The sequence below is a fragment of the Pongo pygmaeus genome, chromosome 14 (genome assembly GCF_028885625.2).
Source record: "Pongo pygmaeus isolate AG05252 chromosome 14, NHGRI_mPonPyg2-v2.0_pri, whole genome shotgun sequence".
Taxonomy (NCBI): domain Eukaryota; kingdom Metazoa; phylum Chordata; class Mammalia; order Primates; family Hominidae; genus Pongo; species Pongo pygmaeus.
In genome coordinates this window covers 49,583,390-49,599,099 of record NC_072387.2, presented here as the reverse complement: position 1 = coordinate 49,599,099, position 15,710 = coordinate 49,583,390, and the positions used below count along the sequence as shown (strand labels likewise).

Here is a 15,710-nt window from a genome sequence, read left to right as displayed (position 1 = left end):
CCCCTTTCATACTTTTTTCCTTTCACAGTTTTATTTGATATAGTAAAGTAACTTTTAAAAATTGAGATTTTTGTATTTTAAAACAATATGTAGTTTTTAATTTTGCTCCCTTGTAGGTTCTTACTCTATTGTTAGTTTTAAATTATGGCAATTAATATGAGCTTAGTAATGGTCTAATGAAGGTAGATCTTGCTCCTTGCCTCTTCTTCCCCACTTTCCTATACCGTTTTTACCTGCAGATTTGCATGTTTGACCTAGCAGAATAATTGGGTCCACAGCAACATGGGCGTGCCTCCCTTAGAAACACTTGGTTTCATGTATGACTCATAAGCTGAAGCACAGACACCACTTCCCCAATCTACAGGAGCCATTTTAACAGCTAAAACTTGTCGGATTGCTTTTTATTTTCAAGCTCAAAAGACGATAGAGAAAGAATACTTGAAGGTAACTTGTTGCGATTTTCTATGTTTGCTTCTGGCATTTTCTTGAGCTGATAAACAGAGGGTGGTTCTTACCTGTTGAAGAACATGGCTGAATGTGTTCTTTAACCCTCTGATAAAATGTGTGTGGTCAGTCACATGCCTGATTGAGCTTAATTGCTAGGGGGAAACAAAGCACTGAAATTCTGGAAAGTTTTAGATCTTCTTGTTAAAGCATTTTGTATGTCTTTGTGATTTTTTTTTCCTATGTAATTTAAGAATAAAAGAGGCTTTTTGTTTGTTTATTTTTAAGTACCACAAAGCAAGGTAAGGTCAAATTTTAATTTAAAAAATCTAATTGTATTTTTTGGGGTAGTTGAAGTTACAGTTAAGTAAACCGTATTATTCCCGTGTGATATGGATGTTAAAAATCCAGGGGCAGTGGCTTTGTTTTGGCATTTTAGCTAAGGGTGAAGTTTTGGGACAACTCAGCCATAGGTGTTGCTTATTGACTGTTATTTATTTTTTTCTCCCTCTCTGTTTTTTAAAGTTAATGAAATTATATTAAATGTTTCATTTTGGAAACCCAATAGAAATTTAAATGAATTGTTATTTAGATAATAAGTAAAAATGAATATTAGATTATTTAGATAACAAGTAAAAGTGAATATTAAATAAAGAGGAAGAAAGACTAGAATGATTCATTTACTATTAGAAAAAAATAAAGTTTTATAATTCACACTGAAAACTTGTTCTGAGTAACAACCTTAGAAGTAAAGCTGTCTTCTAAGGAAACATAGTTATTTCAATTTTGTGTAAAGAGAAAAAGTGATGAGTATTGGCCTTCCTTTTGTATTACTGTTCTTAAAATTTGCCTGCCTTGAATTAAAAACCTTCTGTAAATGAAAAGATTGCTCAGTCTTTTCCTGAAGTACTTGTCATTGTAGTTATGAGATTTTGGCTGGCGAGTATACATCCTGCTGTGCCTTAAAGTTCTAGGTACTCTGTAAAGATGAGTGCAAGTAGTATTTTATTTCTGAAACATATTTATGAAGATAAAATTGGAATATGCAGTGATTCCAAAAAATAAAGTTTTTGGATATAAAACTTGCCAAATCATTTCTTGTTGACCAAAATGATATTTAGCTAGTTCTTTGAGAATTTGCTATGCACTTTGTAAGTGCTTGAAGGCCTGTCAGATTAAAGGGAAGAGAGAAAGTCAATCAGTTATTATTTCTTACTCTTTTGTAAGGATTGTTGATATTAACAGATCTCAATTTTGCAGTCTTACAAGAAAGACACAGCAGACATTTTACCAATTCATCTGAGCCATTTGCTATCATATTTGTTTGCATATTGCTGGTTTAGTCAGCCTTTGAGTAAGCAAAAGCTGTATTTACTTCTAGTCTGGTCTATGTGAAAAATCTAATGAAGACTTTTCTATTTTTTTTCTTAACTTTTTTAAGGTGGTGATCCATAAGAGAAAAATCAAGAGGCACACAAATAAGCGGCATAATTAAGATCTTATTTATTAAAGAGAAGTAGAGGAATTTGGTTTCTTAAATTTAAGAAGCTGGTACAGTTTAAGTAAAATAGACATTGTTTATGTATTTTCTTATGTGATAAAGACTGAAGTGGAGCTTCAAGGAGAAGGGAGAAGGGGGGAAAAAAAGAAGAGAACCAAGAAAAGACCAGAACAGTTTATTAAGTAGTTCCCTCTCCACGTTTTTCCTTCCATAAGATTGAATGTAAGTTTGAACTGACCCATAAGAATTAAATTTAGAATTACTGATTTATAGAACTTTAGTGCTGAAAGTGACTGAAGATTGTCCAACTGCCTTACTTTTATAGATGAAGAAACAGTGGCCCACAGAGGTCCTGTGATTTGCTTGAGGTCATGCAGTACCTAATGGCAGGGCTTCGCAGTCTGGAACTGCTCGTGCCAGTCACAACAAGTGATGCTTTGTTTGAAATGCTCTATATTTCCTTAACAGTAAATAAAACCTTAATTAAGATGTTTGGTGATAATCTTGGTGACAAGTTGCAACCAAATGGATCAACCAATGATTTTGAAAATGTAGTTTTCTTTTTCATCAGAAAGATGATGCATTCATTTTATTTCTACAACTTTTTGTTTCTCACTGTTAGAATTTTTTTGTTCATGACATTGCTTGTTTTAAGATGGCTTTAGATGGAAATATAAAGAGGTGGGAATTAAATTTGAACTTCTAGATACAAAGACAGTTTTATTTCTGCTTTAGTTTTACCTCATATTCTTTTTTTTTTTTTTTTTTTTTGAGACGGAGTTTCACTCTTGTTGCCCAGGCTGGAGTGCAATGGTGCAATCTCAGCTCACCGCAACTTCCGCCTCCCGGATTTAAGTGATTCTCCTGCCTCAGCCTCCCAAGTAGCTGGGATTACGGGCAGGCACCACCACGCCCAGCTAATTTGGTATTTTTAGTAGAGACAGGGTTTCTCCATGTTGGTTAGGCTGATCCTGAACTCCCGACCTCTGGTGATCCACTCCCCTCGGCCTCCCAAAGTCCTGTGATTACAGGCACAAGCCACTGTGCCCGTCCTTGCCTCATATTCTTTTCGGAGGGCAAATATTGTTTAATGTGATACCTTGTTATACTAAAGTATGTGTACGTGTAAAACTTTGCATGTGAATTTACAAAATCCAGAGGTGTCTAAGCTTTAACATTATACTTATCTTAAATTTGACCTTATTATAAGATAGTAATCTCATTTTATTTATCTTTGTCACATCTTCTCCTCCTCCTTTGAAATAAGAGAATTGTTTGGTATATACAAAATCTTTTGTCTGTTAACTTTTTGGTGTGTTTTATTGGGGTGGTTGGAAATTCTCTAGGTCTGAAATTCAGATTTTTAATAGTTTATGCATAACTGCTGAATAATTTCTGAGTGCCCTAACTCAATTCAGTGTGAAATCGTCCACAGTGTGGCCATCATTATCCTAAACAACAAAAAGCACAAAAGGCTAGGAACATGGGCTTTATCTTCATAAAGTTAAATTCTTGTTGGGAAAACAGGGCTTGTTAACAAGTGAAATAAAGAATAGAACCAACCACTGACTAGGTAAATTCAGGTTCAGATTGCCTAGAGATAAAAGATGACTGAAAGAATACTCAGGAGAGTTTATCTTGAAGGAATGATGAATGTTGAAGGTTGAATAGCATTTACCTATGTTAAGAAGAGTGTCTTCGTCAATAAGAGTAAGAATATATGCTGTTTGAGAGGAGAAAGGTTTTATTCTGTTTTTCTGTCTTTTTCAACCTTTGACAAAGTACCAAGCACATATGAGTAGACAGGTATTATTTGTTGTATTAAACCTTTGGCTACTCTTTTTTGCCATCTTATGTGACAAATTCAGTTGGCCATCTTGCTGAAGTTAAAGATGGCACATCTTTAAAAAGCATGTGGCCCTCAGCTTAATCTCTGAGTGGTGTCTGCGTGTTGTAGGTAATACTGTCTGATAGTATTACCTTTAAAGCTGTAATTGTTAACCTTTGGTGTAACAAAGAATCACCCAGTTTTAACTCAGAAATTCTGATTCATTAGGCCTAGGATTTGCTTAAACAACCAGCATTTTTTACTGTGTACCCTAAATGATTAAGATGTAGGTGTTTATATGCCACATTTTCAGAAAGAGAGTTTACAGGTTTAAGGCTATGAAGAGGAATTAGCTATTTTGCATTTAAATATTTGAAGTTTTAGGCAGCAATGCTATTTTGAAGCCCATAGCCTCTAGTAAGGAAGGAAAGCAACTAGGGTACTTTATTATCAGTATTAGAACCCATTTAGGCTCCTTTCCCATCCCAGTTATCCCTTTCTGTAGTCCATTTTTTTTGCTGTGCTATATGTTGTTCAGCTATGAGGCTATCCCTCTTTCCTTTTCTCTGATCCACCCCTGAAACCTACTGCCATATTGGCCATAATAAATAATCTTTGCTTTTTAACATAATTAACCTATTTTTTATTTCTCGGTGAACTCTTCCAGTGTTAGTTGTTTTGGTTCCAATTGTTGCTTCTTGGTTTCCCTCTCCATACTCTTACTCCTGGGGCTTTAGAAAAAACACCCCCTTACTGATTTAGGGTGGCATTTACAGCCTTTTGAAAGCTCTTCTCTCTTGAGAAATACACTATTATTATTTGTAATATTTTTGTTTTCTTTTTGTGGGGGGGCAGGGGCGACTTAAAGACTAGTACAATAGTATGTACTTGAGTCTGGGAGGAAGTAACTTTTTTTTAACCCTGTAATGCTTGGATATGATTTTTGAAGCTTCTTCAGATATTTAACTGCATCTTTGATTGCATATTTGTAGGTTTTGCCTAACATTACATCTCATCTAATGGGACATTGGCAGGTATTCACTGACTTGGATAAATTAGAAGAAAATTCCTCTCATTTGAATTGTTTGAAGATAATCATTGCTTCCGTAAATTAGCCAGAATATTTTGCTCCTTTACTTAGGAGCTGCTTCATATAAATGGTTGAAATTAAGTTAGTAACATTATTGAGTCAACTCCAATGATTAGGACGGTTTCCAACTATCTGAACAATCTTTCTTCCATTAGTATGGAGAACCTACAAAAGAGTTTTTTGTGTCTTGTCAAATGAGCTGTATACTATAATAAAAGTGGCTGTTGAGCAGTACTACAAATGTCTTTTCTGGTCATGGTTCTAAGCACCTTAAGTTATTATATGAGAAAAATAACTCATTGTGTGCTGTTTGCTTTGTTGACAGAGAGGGAGAAATTATGCAGCTGAGCTTTGGATATATAAATTTCTATGCAGAAATGTTTTGATTCCTTCTCTTCCAGGTATTAACATCATCCTCATTGTCAGAGCCCTCTTGCCTTCTATAGTTTGTATGAAGATTGGCTTAACAATTTTTATATTAAAAGCTATCAAAGTGATATATGCACACCATTCAAAATTTAATTCAGAGGTCTATAATGAAAAGGAGCCTCCCTCCTCTGCCCCTTCTCACTCTCAGTCCTGCTGTCCAAAGGTAATCACTTAGAGAAGTTGTTTTTATTTTTTAGGTTTGTGTTTTCACGTGATTTGTCCTCATCCTGTGTTCTACTCTATATGTTAGAAGCTCTTCAAAGTAGCAGGCACCAGTATGACTTTACATGCTGCAGTATCTACATGATAGATGCCCAGTCATGTAGTGATCATTATGTCTGTGCTGTTACATGGTACAATTTTAAAAATCTAAATGTAACTAAAGAAAATTAGTTTCTGGGTTTAGAAAACAATCCCATAAATAGTAAAACTATAAAATTTTATAATAAAAATATTAAAATGAAGTGTAACAATTTATGTACATCTTATTTTTTATATCAAAATACTAAATGGAAGTTTAATATTGTAATGGGGCAATTCATTATTTTTTCTTTAAAAATGAAATGTGCATGTAGGAGAATATATATAAAACATAGTTTAAATAAAATTATAAAGTGTTAGAACATGGGTAAACATTTTGTAATTTTATTTAAACAGTTTTGCCCCATATTTATAAGTATCTTGAGAAACAACCCATGTTGAGAAATATAGAGTATGTCTATTACCCTAGAAGGCCCCCACTCCTATTCATGTTTGTTTCCTTTAAAAAATAACTACTATGCTGACTTTTGTGATAATCTTTTCTTTATAGTTTTACCTCTTTGAACTTTATACACATGAATCATACCATATATTCTGTAGTGACTTTGCTTCTTTCATTCAGCTTTGTTACTTTTGTTACTTTTGTTACTTTTGCAATGAAAAGTTACTTATGTTACTTTTCATTGCAATATAGTATTCCATTGTTTGTCTGTACCAGAATGTATTTATTCTCTCTTGTTGATGGCATTAGATTATTTTCAGCTTGGGAACACTTGTACATGGTTCCCTGGGACATAAATGTAGAAGTTCTGTAGAGCAGTATCTTCACATTGAGGGATGTGAAGGCTTTGCAGAGTATAGATAGTTTAATGTAATTTAGAGTTCTTTATTATCTTTCCTAGGATCAGATATCTGCCAATGATGACTTCTAACCCATTCAGAATCTTTCTATAGTATATTGCCCTGGGGTGTAAAATCCTCCAGGACCCTAAACAGATGGACAGTTGATGCATTTCAGAGTAAGCTGTAGACAACAATATATTTGACCCCTAAAACAATTCAGTATGCTTGTCATTTGTTAACTAGAGTTATTTCAAACATAATTTTGAATAAAAAATAAATTTTAATAAATACATGTTCCCAATTATGCATATAAAAGCAATCCTACTATATTGATTTATATGTAGTAAAGTTATAAAAATATATAACAGGGAAGATATCAATTTTGGAATAGTTGACGAGTGGGCACTGTAGCTTATGCCTATAATTTGAGCACTTTGGAAAGCCTAAGTGGGAGGATCACTTGAGGTCAGGAATTCGAGACCAGCCTGGGCAACATAGCAAGACCCTGTCTCTACGAGTAGAAAAAAAAAATTTTTTTTTTTTTTTTAAATTAGCCAGGCATGGTGTCACACTCCTGTAGCTCCAGCGACTCGAGAAGCTGAGGCAGGAGGATTGCTTGAGCCCAGGAGTTAATGCTGCAGTGAAATAGGATTGCACCACTGTACTTCAGCCTGGGTGACAAAACAAGAATCTGTCTCTTAAGAAAAGAAAAGAAAATCAAACTTAGAATAGTCAAAGAAGGAATAAAATGAGACTGGAGAGGAATATTAGAGGAGGCTTTAACTGTAGATGACCTTTTTTTCTTAGAAACAAAACAGAAAAACAAAAACAGAAACAAGCTATGGTAAAATATAAAGCTAGGTGGTAGATAGATGAATCCTCTTTGGTTTAGCTGTTTCATAAAACTTTTTTTTTTTTTTTTTGAGACAGAGTCTTGCTCTGTCGCTCAGGCTGGAGTGCAGTGGCACAATCTCGGCTCTCTGCAACCTCCGGCTCCTGGGTTCAAATGATCCTCCTGCCTCAGCCTCCCAAGTAGCTGAGATTACAGGTGCCCACCATGGCGCCCAGCTAATTTATCTTTGTATTTTTTTAGTAGAGATGAGGTTTTGCCATGTTGGCCAGGCTGGTCTTGAATTCCTGACCTCAAGTGATCCGCCTACCGTAGCCTCCCGAAGTGCTGGGATTACAGGTGGGAGCTACTGCACCTGGCCTCATAATACATTTTTATCTGTAAGCTATAGTTTATTTTTGCCTCACATTTATAAGTATCTTGAGGAATAATGTTTAATTTGACCGGTAGTAAAAGTTGACTTAAAAAAAAATGTGGCAATAAACTTTGCATCAGAGCCAGGGGCACTGAGATGCACCTGTAGTCCCAGCTACTTGGGAACTTGAAGTTGAAGGAATGCATGACCCCAGGAGTTTGAGACCTGAGCAACATAGTGAGACCCTCCTATTTCAAAAAAATGAAAACTCTGCATCGTTAAAAATGGGATCAGGCACGGTGGCTCAAGCCTGTAATCCCAGCACTTTGAGAGGCCAAGGCAGGTGGATCACTTGGGCCCAGGAGTTTGAGACCAGCCTTCAAAATATGATGAAACCCCTTCTCTACTAAAAATACAAAAATAAGCCAAGCATGATGGTGAGTGACTGTAGTCCCAGCCACTTGGGGAGCTGAGGTGGGAGGATCACTTGTGCCCAGGAGGTCAAGGCTTCAGTGAGGCATGTTCGTGCCGTTATACTCCAACCTGGGCAACAAAGTAAGACCTTGTCTCAAAAAAAAAGTTAACTGCCTATTTCAGTGAAAGGGATTGGGTAGATTCAGATGTTAAGTGTTATAAGACTGTGTGTCTGTCCCAAATAACTAAGAAGATCTAGGCATAATTCTGGATGGATAAATAGTAATTTCCAGTTGAGATCCATTAACAAATTGGAGCTTTGGTTACCTAGAAGTAATTTAGTTAGGTTTCATCTTCAGAATTATTCCACGTTCAAATACTTCTCAAAAACACATTTCAAAACAAAAACATTCATAAAATAATTAGTATAGTATTAACATCCATGAACTTTCAAGTAGCTAATAGATTGTTGCATCTAACCAGATTTACTGGCATATTCAGTGTTTCGTCTTGCTTCCTGATCAGTGTTTCATGTAGCTTCCTTAGAATTCTTACTGTAATGGTAGCAATTTCTGAATCTTTAGTGATTTTTGTTGTTGTCGTTATAAACTAGATATACACTCTTCAGGTAAAGCTTTCAAAATTTAACAATGTAAACGTGGGAACTGCTATAGAAAGTGAAAACATAGATCTTAACCCAGGTTTTTACTTTCATCATCCCTTGGCTCTCTTTCCTGAAATACTTCCCACAGTGTATGTATAAGCGGTGGCATGGACAAAGAACAAATGGAAATAGAAGTCATAAGATTTCATTGTCTGAGGGTTCCTATAAAGTCATGTAGTTAGAGGTCTCTTAAATTTTTATTATATACCTTTTGATCTATATTATTATTGATTCATTCAACAATTATTGCCTGTTACATGTTATTCTTGATGTTGGGATATGGCAATGAACAAAACATAAAAACTATTCATAAATTATGTGCATATATTGTACTAATTAACCTTCATTTAAAATGTATTGTAATGTATATAAAGATTAGAGAAACTTATAGATAAACTAGATTAGTTTTCGATGTGCTACATGTGATCTAAGGCAAGGAAAGTGTGCACACACACCACACACACACACACACCTCATACCTATATGTATTTTTTTGGGGGGTGGTGGGGAGATAGGGGTGTAGCCCTCTCGCCTAGGCTGGAGTACCGTGGTGCAATCATAGCTTGCTGCAGCCTCAAACTCCTGGGCTTGAGCAATCCTCCACCCAGCCTCCCATGTAGAAATACAAGTGCATACCACTATGCCATGCAAATTTCTTTCTGTTTTTTTTTTTTTTTTATTGGTAGATACGCGGTCTGGCTATGTTGTCCAGGCTGGTCTCAAACTCCTGGGCTCAATTGATCCTCTTATCTTGGCCTCCCAAAATATTGGGATTACAGGCATGAGCCACCATGCTTGGCCCAAAGCATGTATATTTAACAGCATTATTTATAATCAAGGAAAAAAAAACTATCCCAGAGAGTTTTTTTTTTTTCAATATGCTATTCTGAGAAAAGACTCCTTTAAAGGGCATATAATAAGTAATAATATCCTGTAAGTAAAAAACATATATTGATAAATATGACCTAGGAAAACAAAAGCTCTTTGTGGTCCTCAATACCTTTTAAGAATATAAAGGGATCTTGACACCAAAAAGTTTGAAAACTGCTGCGCTATTGCAACTAGTAATTTAAATATCATTCTTAGAGTTTTACATTATTAAATTGAAGTTTAAAAAAACACAAGCTTTCTAAACCAGAACAACTAAAGTAAAAACATTAATTTGAAGTTTTTTTTCCCAATGAGAAAAATCATAGACTGTCACCTTTACCATTTATTTACTTGTGTCTCCTAGCCCTTTCCACAAAGAATAACCAATTCTTTAAAATTGGGAAGTATATTAAAGTATTACATTTAAAATTAAAATATATTAAACTTTCTAGCAAAGGAATGCAAATTAAAGTCAAATAACCCCCCCCTGTGTTTTTATCCATCATATTGACAATAGTTCAAGTATTGTGGGTTGTTGCAAATGACATTAAATGTCCATGCAGGTATTCTGTTGCTAACAGTATAAACTGAAAAAATCTTCTGCAGGGCAGTTGGCATTATGATATCAAATGCTTTGAAAGTCTATGTGCCTTTTGATAGAATTCAGTTCTTGGTAGGTATCCTAAAGAAAATTTAAGGATAGGACCAAAGATTCAGTTGTAAGGATATTTGAATCATTGGTTGTGATTGCGTAGCAGTTCTCAAACCTTATACTTTTTTTTTCAAGCTTTATGATCTTTATATCATCTTTATACTATTAAAATTGAGGCTGCCAAAGAGCTTTGGTTCATGTGGGTTACATTTACCAATATTAACCAATGTTAGCAATTAAAACAAACTTGAAAAATATTAATATATTTATTTAAAAATAATACGCCCATTACATGTTAACATAATTATTTTTATAAAGGACAAGTTTGAGCCAGGTGTGGTGACCCAAGCCTATAGTCCAGCTACTTGAGAACCTGAGGCAGGAGGATTGCTTGAGCCCAGGAGTTCAAGTCTAACTCGGGCAACATAGCAGGACCCTGTTTTTTTAAAAAAACACGGTGCAAAAAAAGACAAATATGTTTTCCAAAACAAAAGCTGTACCGAGAAGGGTGTAAATCTTTTAGCTTTGACTTCACAGAAGGCAGCTATATTCTCATATTTGCTTTTGCATGAAATCTGTTGGAATATGTTGCTTTTGTTGAAGAATATGAAGAAAATTCAGCCTCACACAGATGTCTAGTCACAAAAAGTAGATGTATTTTAATGGCCACTTCAGATAATTGTGGATATTCTTTGATACTACACCAAAGCTCATCAACAAATGTTAGTTTTTTAAAGGTTAGAACAATGAGATTCTGAAAACCTATGAATGAACTTTTTGTCCCCTGTAACATTAAAATCCATAGGTCTGTCTTGTACTTTGAATGGATTGATTTTTTTTTTTTAACCTAAGCAAGATTTTGTAACATCATGCGTGAGTCATTTGGGTATTGCAAATGTTGACATAATATCAAAATCACACCAGTCTCATCAGAAAAGCCTTTTAAGTGTATTGAGAAGCCAACAGAGTCAAAGTGGTAGATACATACAAGTTTTCCAAAATTCTGATTTTCAGTTGAAAGCTTGCATTTTATAATTGGTGACAATTGCTGTTGTTTTCCTTGAAGTGATGGGCATGCTTTATTCATTTTTGGAAAAATTTCTGCCAGATATCCAATTCTGAATAATAATTAGTTCTTTTAAGTAAAAATTACATTTCATGAAAGCAGCAGCTATTTTGGCTCACGGGACGAAGAATAATAGCATAAATGCTTTTTCTCAAGACAGCAAAGCTATTTCTGTTTATGCCAGAAGTAGTACTTTATTTGTACCTCCCATTTTATCACTCAGAATATTAAAAACATATGTATTTAATGGTTGAGATTCAAGAAAATCATTTTTACTCTTCTTCAAAGACATTCTTAAGTGAAGTCGCCTTTTTAAAATGTGAGTGCCCGGTGGTAAGGAGTAGACTCGTGGCTTGAGGGTGCAGCCTTGGTCAAGTCAGAGGCACTTGCAGTTTCATCCTGCTTTGCTTTTGCATCATCAGGGCAAGTGTCAACACAGTGGAAAAGCCAAATAATACCTTGCCATTATTATGAAAAGAGTTGTGATCTCAGGAGCCCCCTGAAAGGGTCTCTGGATCCTTTGTGGGTCTGAGGATTACATTTTGTGAATCACTGTGAATAGTGCAGCATTAGAAATAATACAAATGTCTAAAAATTAGGGGTTGATTAAATAAATGTTATATGGAAGAAATATACTTTTATTAAAGTTAATAATGTTAAATACAAGCTTATAACACGTATTTTTCTGTTTTTGGCACCTCTCTAATGAGGAAATCAACATTCGTCAAAGAAAGTGAAGGCGTTGTTTCTGAGTCTCAGTGCTTCCATTTAGTTGATGCCTTTGTGATTAAGAAAAGGGAAGTTGAAAAGCAGGAGGTGGCAGTTACTGGCTTCTCCAGTAGGCTAAGGGATGTTTGTATAGCAACCTTATTTTTACAGCAAAAGGAATTGGCAGTGGTATCAATCATTTTTAGATACTTAGTAATAATATGTGGAATGTGCCTTCAAATGAAGTTCCTCCAGTAGACTCAATTTATCTTTAGGCATTTTCTGATTTACATTTTCCCATTGTGTTTTTCTTAATTGAAAGAGCTTTCAGTTGCTGCATATTATTTAACTTAAGACTGAATTAAAGAAATGAGTTATAAGCAGGTTAGAAGGATACTGTTGAGTTGAGCCCCTTGAGCTTCCTGCTAAGACCTCCACACAGGGCGTTCCTGAGGTGTATTATCTGTACTTTGCAGCAGGGAGGAACACTTTTTGTGAGCGGCATCATTGAAGATAGCCTGCCTTGTGCATCTGAGATATTTCTCTTTGTTATAATGGAAGCCTAATAATAATAATGATGACTTGTCTTGAGTAAGGTTTAAGATTTTCCTAAGCACCAAGTTCTAAGGAGGGTTTGATGTTTAAAATTCCTTTCCAAATAGCCATTGTGTTTATTCAAAATTTTATGTCTTAGATAAACTTGTTAAAGTATGCTGGAAGAATATATACAGCATGCTATGTACATTAAAGTTTAAAATATACTATACAAAATGTACGTATGTACTAAATTATAAGGAAAAATAACATGAAGATTTTAGATTTAACTTTGAATAATTAATTCAAATTAATGTTACATGTGTTTTAGTTTGAAGGGCAACTTAAAAAGTTTTTATTTAGTCATAAGGTATATTGTGTAAATTATTTTATTCAGAATGTTTTCATGGTATGAACGTTGCAAACTAGACATCGTGCCTGATCCTTTCATCTGTAGATCAGAGAAAAACTTGCATATTGTTATAGGATAATTTACAACCTGTTAGTCTTAAGAATAAACTGAAAGGAAGATGTAATACTTACCTGCCCTTGGTAGAACAGAACAGTTACACATCGTTAACTGTGTTTGATTGTTGGGTAGGTGATGGACACTAGGTTCTCTGCAGCTGCTCTGAGACTCTCCCCCACTCACTCCCCGTCCTGCCCCCCAGTTAGGGTTATTTCACTAAGCATCAGAGCCAGAGGATAGAGGACGGGAGCTAATGTGTAAGGAAATGGGTGATGTTCTTCTTCCTTCATTCTTCCTTCATGCTTTGGGGAACACTTACTCCTTATTCCCTAGATATCGGGGACAATTTAGCTAATACATTTACAAGTGAGAGCAGAGATATACTAAAGATATGCTAGGAAGGCACTAGTAATTCTTAGACTCCTATAAAGAATGAGCTAGATTCTTCTGGTTGAAAAATAATGGGTAAAAAGGAAATCGTTTTTCAAAGCCACTCATTTAAGAAATTTTACTTCAGGAGCCTACTACCATGCTTACAGCTGATTATTAGGTATATGTGAAGTTCTGTTTAGGAAAGAGAGGTCACCGGAAGCTGAAGATGGACTTCTGTGCAGTAAAATATGAAGAGTGGTTTTGGACATTGACCTAGAATGGGATAGCGCTAAACCCTGGTGGAATTGTAATTGTGGCAACTTATGCTTATTATAGCATAGGTAAATATTGACCAATATGAATGGAAAAGATAGCTGCATTATGCCCAAGTTTATGATACAGAATATGAATCATATGAGTAATGAATTGAATTCATTCTTAAGGATTATTAGTTTGGGAGGGAGCTTGGCATGATAAAAAGTGAGCACCCCTTAGTTACAATTAACTGGAAGTTTGGTTAACATGACTTGAAGCAGGCAGGATTCACCTATGGAGAACAGAGTTCTATTTGGTTGTATATAGTTGAATATATATGAGTAAATAACATGAGCCAAGTTTGGGATATACAGGAAGTGAGAAGGGAGTAGAGATAGTTTGGTAGAGGGATATAAATTGTAATACAGGAGAGTGCTGATAAGAAGCCATGGTAAAAATGACCAAAGATCAAAGATGCAAGTTATCAGTCCTGCTTTGTTGATAGTCAGTTGCTTAAAGGTTTTTTTTTTTTTTTTTGATAGGTATAGCAGGGGTTGAGGGGGGGTCATATATCAAGGTGGTCAAGTGTTACTTATGTAAACAGTTGGGTAAAATAGTTTGAGGGCCTGTTCTGTTGTTTAGACACTTGGTTTTTTACTCAGTCATTGTGGTTTTCAAATCTTAATTTGTGTGGTGTTTGCTCCTAAGAATACTTCTTCAAAAGACTATAAATGAGTCTTTGCGTGCATATTGAATCTTAGATCCCAAGACCAAAATACATTTTTATTGGCTCTGTTTGCATAAACACTCTTCACCATTTATATGTTTCTGCTACTGTACTCTCATATATTTTCACACAAACTATTGGACTATTTATAAAACAAGACATAAAGATGTAACAGACAAGGCAGGAAATGCTTGACATTTGTGTGCCATATCTTACTCTGTGCTTCCTGTCAGTTAAACCACGATGAGAGGAACAGAGACACAGATGTACAATTGCTGCTTTAATTTGCCACTGGGGAGACCAGTTAAGCATAAAGCTAGTTTCATTAAACTTTTGTCACTTGTTGATTCGAGGGACGTTGTAGGCTTGTTTGGTATTATATGGATTGTATGCATCATGTGGTGGCAATTAGATGTTTGCTACAGCACCTAATAGGAACATATATCTTTTACATATTTAAAAGATATTTACTTTTGTGACATTTTTTAGGCCGTAAAAACTTGGCATTTGAATTCGTATATTTGATATAAATTCACTATGAAATATTAGGCTAATATTTTGATCTTGAAATTTTAGTATCTAATTATTAACTTTTATGTATTAGTATATCAGGATTCTGTAAAACTTTCAAAGCATTTTGTAGTTTACAAAGTAAATTCTTACTTGGTACAACTTCAAGATGAAAGATGAAATGGAAAGTTATAGAGGTTGACTTATCTAAGAAAATACAGTTAGTAAATAATGTTCAACTACAACTTGAATGCAGGTGTTCTGATGGTAGATCCTGTATCCCTAATGTTAGGGAAAAGGTTTGTTTTCATTAAATTCCTATTCTACCTATTTCTCAGTGATTTTAACTTTTAGGGTCACCTTTGCTTATTCTTCCTAGAATATCCCCCACCCCCTTTCCTCTCATGTTCTCTCTCCTTGGAAAAAAATAGATGTTAACTTATTTCTAAAGAAATAGCCCACATGTTACTTCCTTATGAAATTTTTTCAGGTTCTCACAGGTATTTACCCCTCTCTATTCTGTCATCTTTTAGTTGACTTGTTTGTTTACATTGTTTTGTAATTATCTGTTTACATTTTTTTTCTTTTTAGATGTTGAACCACTTTGGGACAAGGATCATATCTTATTTATCTTTATTTTTGTATACCCAGTAAATAGCATATAGTAGATTTCATAAATACTTGTTGGGGGAATAAATACATGCCTGATATTTATTTTCTTTTTTCTAGAATCATAAACTGGTTAAAGAACTATAATGTGGATCATTTCTACAAGTTGCCTTTATGGTTTATTTCTAAGAAATAATTTTATTGTAAAAGTTATTTCCTACTTCAGCTCCACCCACCCCTGGTTCGTTTTTGTTTTTGC

General features: G+C 34.7%; 1 protein-coding gene across 4 annotated transcripts in view; it reads left to right on the top strand.

Moving 5' to 3' along the window:
- ELF1 (E74 like ETS transcription factor 1) overlaps positions 1-15,710 on the top strand; it is a 126,358-nt gene that overhangs the window by 41,685 nt on the left and 68,963 nt on the right. Inside the window, exons 1-2 of one of the 4 annotated variants that reach the window (XM_054446572.2) lie at positions 344-444; positions 1,886-2,167. The exons of 1 other annotated variant lie outside the window; for it this stretch is intronic. The gene's annotated coding sequence lies outside the window, so the exon portion shown is untranslated. Of the gene's footprint in view, positions 1-299; positions 445-469; positions 2,168-15,710 lie in introns of those variants that run through there. 2 more of the 4 variants (XM_054446567.2, XM_054446571.2) reach the window with 2 other exon arrangements.